This window comes from Pelobates fuscus, chromosome 9 (assembly GCF_036172605.1).
Source record: "Pelobates fuscus isolate aPelFus1 chromosome 9, aPelFus1.pri, whole genome shotgun sequence".
NCBI lineage: Eukaryota > Metazoa > Chordata > Amphibia > Anura > Pelobatidae > Pelobates > Pelobates fuscus.
This window is the reverse complement of record NC_086325.1, coordinates 28,928,679-28,933,866: the sequence shown is the minus strand read 5'-3', so window position 1 is coordinate 28,933,866 and position 5,188 is coordinate 28,928,679. Positions and strand designations below refer to the sequence as shown.

Here is a 5,188-nt window from a genome sequence, read left to right as displayed (position 1 = left end):
TCATGATTCCCTATTATTCCAGAAGTTTGGTCATTAAGGGGTTAAAGCCATCTTGCAAACATGGATTTTTAACCGATCTATACATAGCATGTGACAAGGGTTGAAAATGTGAAATAGTCCATATATTTTACTAGCATACTATTTAGCTGGTGGTCATATATTTATAAATGGGTAACTTACTAAAAGGAACTAAGTAGTTTAGTTCCTCTGGAAGTAAAGGGGGGGTTGGGGGGTCCCTGAGGGGGGTCCCCCAACTCCGTTGCGGCGATCGGGTGATTCCCGAAGCGCCGAGTGAAGAGAGAGAAGGGCCGTCGCGGGTCTCGCGAGCCGCGAGAACCAAGATGGCCGCCGGCCGCGTGAGTGGGTGAGAGCTACCCGCTCGCGGCTGCGAGCGGGAAGGGAAAAAGAGCGGCAAGAGACAATTCTAACCCCGGCTACCCTCCACCCGTCCCTACCCAGCCCCCTGTGCCAGTCAGGGCAGGTCCGCGCGGCGAACGCGGCACGGACAGCCGTGACGCCCGCGGACCGTCAGCCCGAAAGAAGCGAGGTAACAGAGGCACAGAAACAAGCAGGGCGACTGAGTAAGTGAAAACAGGAGGGGGACAGGTATAGGTAGATAGGGGTGAATAAGGAAAAAAACAGTCATAATGCATTAAGAAAAATAAGAAAAACCAGTAATAATACATTGAGAAAATAAGAAAAAACAGTAATAATACATTGAGAAAATAAGAAAAACCAGTAATAATACATTAAGAAAAATAAGAAAAACCAGTCATAATACATTAAGAAAAATAAGAAAAACCAGTAATAATACGTTAAGAAAAATAAGAAAAAACTGTAATAATACAATAATAAAAGTAAGAAAACAGGAATAGTGCAATATAAAAAGACAATATAAGTACATAAACCAGAGAGGTAAAATTACTCTGACCTGTTGAGGGCTGGAGCAGCAAAGAAAGAGGAAGTGATGTCATAGACAGGGCCTTTTATGGGCAGCATATCTTTTCTCTGATTGGTTGTTACTGTTTCTATGCTGCTGGAGTTTTCAGTAAAGAAAGATATGCAAATATGAAGCCTCCTGTCATGTGGTAAAATCATGACTTTTCGTCATGTAATAGCAAAATCATGCAATTAAAACCCCTTTGCATCACTTGAAGTCCATGTTGATAAAAAGTAACCAAACATGAATTTCGCCTGAAAGGTGGAATCGAGCCACTCTGTCCCTAGACAGCTACAGGTTTGAAGCCTGCACCCCAGACCACTGAGGATCATTCAGGCAAATAGGACTAATGTTTTGAGAAGTATATAAACCTCAAATAACTGATTTTCTTTTACTTAAGGCTACTTTCTAATAGGACATGTATACACATTCTTTAATGTTATTTGCGTCCCTTATTTACTGTTCTAATGTTATTTAAGTGCTATAATAACGTGTCATCATTTAATAAGTAGTAGTTTTTTTAGGCTGCTCACTGATAAGAACTGAAGTATCTGATAATAAAAAGACAGATATGCAAATAAACCCAGTGCATGCTGGTAACTACAAGTTAATCACTTTCAATAATACTTTCAATTCCTGTTACAAGCCAATTTTCTTATTTGCAATAGCTTGCTTAGTTCAGTGCAACCTTTGAGCAGGGTTGAAGTTTGTGGACAGATTCTCAGACCTATGTACATACAGCCGGTCTGATCTTTTGTGTCTCATCAAAGCCGAGAAGGAATTTTTGTTCTGATCAATATCTACTGCTGACAATTTTGGAAGGCTTTGATTGAACAGAAAAGTGAATATTCTCTCTATATCCAACAAACAATGACTACACCCCATGCCGTACAAGCAATTGTATGGCTGAATAGCAATAAACTTCTTGCCATAGTGACATCACCGGTGGGAGGGCGGAGTCAGGGCACTGGAGATTTACCTATGAAGTAAGGACATTAGATAGATTTGAAAGAACCCAAAAAAGCGGTCCCAACTAAAAAAGAGTGGAACCCAAAATGTTGGAGTATCCCTTTAATGATAGCGTATAAAAATAAAAAAAATAGATAATAGATCCAAGTATACAAACGAGAGAAAAAATATATTGACTTACTACAAATTGTGTTGTGCCACACCAGATAAAAATGGGTTATGGAACTATAATAAAACCTGTACTTACACAGAGCCAATGCAATTATATGGCAAAATCCTTTATTTTATGCTAGGACAAATGTGAAGCAGAGTATCAACTAAATGTCTAACTGAATTGGATTTTGCTAAACCAGATATTTACAGAATAAGTTACTCTAAATCTATTAGACCAGGCTTCCCCAAACTCCGGCCCTCCAGATGTTGCTGAACTACAAATCCCATGATTCTATGATTGAAATAGATGGGCTGAGAATCATGGGAGTTGTAGTTCAGCAACATCTGGAGGGCCGGAGTTTGGGGAAGCCTGTATTAGACTATCAAAGTAGAAAACAATCCTGTTGAGGTAAGCTGTTTGTAGAAATTGAGACAGAGTATCTACTTGATGTGCTACATCCAAATAACATTGTTTGTATGATTACAGCAAGCTAGTGGCAGTATTAGGTTGGGCTGGATAAACGGTTTCGGTGCTACAGTAGGGGGGGTTACTGTTTTACTCGGGAGACTTTGCTGAACACAACTATTAGTATTTCAAAACAGTAAAATGTATTACAACGATGATGTCGTCAGTGAAAGTGACATTTTTTGCATTTTTCTCACACACACACACACACACAAAAATAGCACTTAAACTGATGATATAATTGTTGTGATACATTTTACTGTTTTGAAACACTAATATTTGTGTTCAGCAAAGTCTCCCGAATATAACAGTACCCCCATGTACAGGTTTTATGGTGTTTTCAAAAGTTTTTGAGTCAAATATAAGGCTTGCGTTTCAGTTTTTTCACATTGAAATTCACCAGGTTGGTTACGTTGCCTTTGACACCCTATGGTAGCCCAAGAATGAAAATTACCCCTATGATGGCATATCCCTTGCAATAGTAGACAACCCAAGGTATTGCAAATGGGGTATGTCCAGTCTTGTTTAGTAGCCACTTAGTTACAAACACTGGGCAAAATTGGCGTTTTTTTGCATTTTTCACACACAAACAAATACTAACGCTAACTTTGGCCAGTGTTTGTGACCAAATGGCAACTAAAAAAAACTGGACATACCCCATTTGTAATACCTTGGGTTGTCTACTATTGCAAATGGTATGCCATTATGGGTGTAAATTTAATTCCTGGGCTACTATACAGTCTCAAAGGCCACGTAACCAATCTGGCTAATTTCAATTTCAAATGTAACGTGCTATATTTGACCCTGTTACTTCCCAAAACACCATAAAACCTGTACATAGGGGGTACTGTTTTACACATAAGACTTTGCTGAATACAAATGTGTATTTATTGCAGTAAAAGCAAACAGTATTATGACATTGACAGTTAAAATGTCATGTAGAACTACAAAAAAATAACAAAATTTCTTATTTTCTCCCATTTTTTTTCATATTAAATTATGTTTCATAGCTAAATATTTGATATTAAATGAAAGCCCTCTTTCCCCTAAATAAAATGATATATAATAAGGGGGGGTGCATTTAATATGAAAGAGGTGAATTAGGTTGAACAGACATACAGTCAAATTCCAGGTTTTGTTTTGATCACAACGTCTACATTTGGCTCAGTCCTTAAGGGGTTAAAATCCCATTCTACTATTTGATGTACATGTTGATAAAAAAAAAAAAAAGACTAAAGCAGATATTTCTTGCGCCCGAAAGGTGGAATTGAACCACTCTGTCCCTAGACAGCTACAGGTTTGAAGCCTGCACCCCAGACCACTGAGGATCATTCGGGCAAAATATTAAGTGACCTTTCAATGTATTTAAAGCTTCACGATATTATAACTTTACAGTTTTAGTGACATAATAGTAAAATTTATTCTGGTTGAGTCTTCTATAGAATATTCTCCAGTAGTTAATAATGTTTTTTTTCTTAATTGAACCTCAATAAATCTTATTAAAAGGCACGAACAATCAGAAAAATCAAGGACACTAGTATATGCAAATACCCCAGTGCATGCCGGTAGCTACAGGGCGGATACAATGCAGAGCTCGAGAGAAGAGAAGCAATCTGCTCCAGGATGGTGGATAATGGATCGGAGTGTTTTACCTTATTGGTGGCAGGAGAGGAAAGGTCTGCAGGATTAATAGCAGGGGAGAGATCATCTGCAAGGGTAGTGGTAGGAAAGGATTGGTCAGTGGCAGGGAGAGATGCTCTGCAGGAGGTAAGTGGCAGGGAGAAATGGTCTGCAGGAGGTAAGTGGCAGGGAGAAATGGTCTGCAGGAGGTAAGTGGCAGGGAGAGATGATCTGCAGGAGGTCAGTGGCAGGGAGAAATGGTCTGCAGGAGGTCAGTGGCAGGGAGAAATGATCTGCAGGAAGTCAGTAGCAGGGAGAAATGGTCTGCAGGAGGTCAGTGGCAGGGAGAGATGGTCTGCATGTACAGGGTCAGTGAGTGGCAGGGAGGAATGCTCTGCATGTACAGGGTCAGTCAGTGACTAGGAGGGATACTCTGCATTTACAGGTTTAGTCAGTGACTATGAGAGATGCTCTGCATGTACAGGGTCAGTGAGTGGCAGGGAGAGATGCTCTATATGTACAGGGTCAGTCAGTAGCAGGGAGGAATGCTCTGCATGTACAGGGTCAGTCAGTGGCAGGGATGGATGCTCTGCATGTACAGGGTCAGTGAGTGGCAGGGAGAGATGCTCTATATGTACAGGGTCAGTCAGTAGCAGGGAGGAATGCTCTGCATGTACAGGGTCAGTCAGTGACTAGGAGGGATGCTCTGCATGTACAGGGTCAGTCAGTGACTAGGAGGGATGCTCTGCATGTACAGGGTCAGTCAGTGACTAGGAGGGATGCTCTGCATGTACAGGGTCAGTCAGTGACTAGGAGAGATGCTCTGCGTGTACAGGTTTAGTCAGTGACTAGGAGAGATGCTCTGCATGTACAGGGTCAGTGAGTGGCAGGGAGAGATGCTCTACATGTACAGGGTCAGTCAGTAGCAGGGAGGAATGCTCTGCATGTACAGGGTCAGTCAGTGGCAGGGAGGGATGCTCTGCATGTACAGGGTCAGTCAGTGACTAGGAGAGATGCTCCAGGGTACAGGGTCAGTCAGT

At 41.1% G+C, this 5,188-nt stretch overlaps 2 non-coding genes across 2 annotated transcripts; both read right to left on the bottom strand.

The window, feature by feature from the left end:
* Positions 1–1,191: 1,191 nt before the first annotated feature.
* Positions 1,192–1,278, bottom strand: TRNASTOP-UCA (transfer RNA opal suppressor (anticodon UCA)). Its single transcript has one exon. It is a non-coding gene; the product is annotated as a tRNA-Sec (tRNA).
* A 2,501-nt stretch (positions 1,279–3,779) lies between these two features.
* Positions 3,780–3,866, bottom strand: TRNASTOP-UCA (transfer RNA opal suppressor (anticodon UCA)). The gene has a single exon. It is a non-coding gene; the product is annotated as a tRNA-Sec (tRNA).
* Between the last annotated feature and the right edge of the window lie 1,322 nt (positions 3,867–5,188).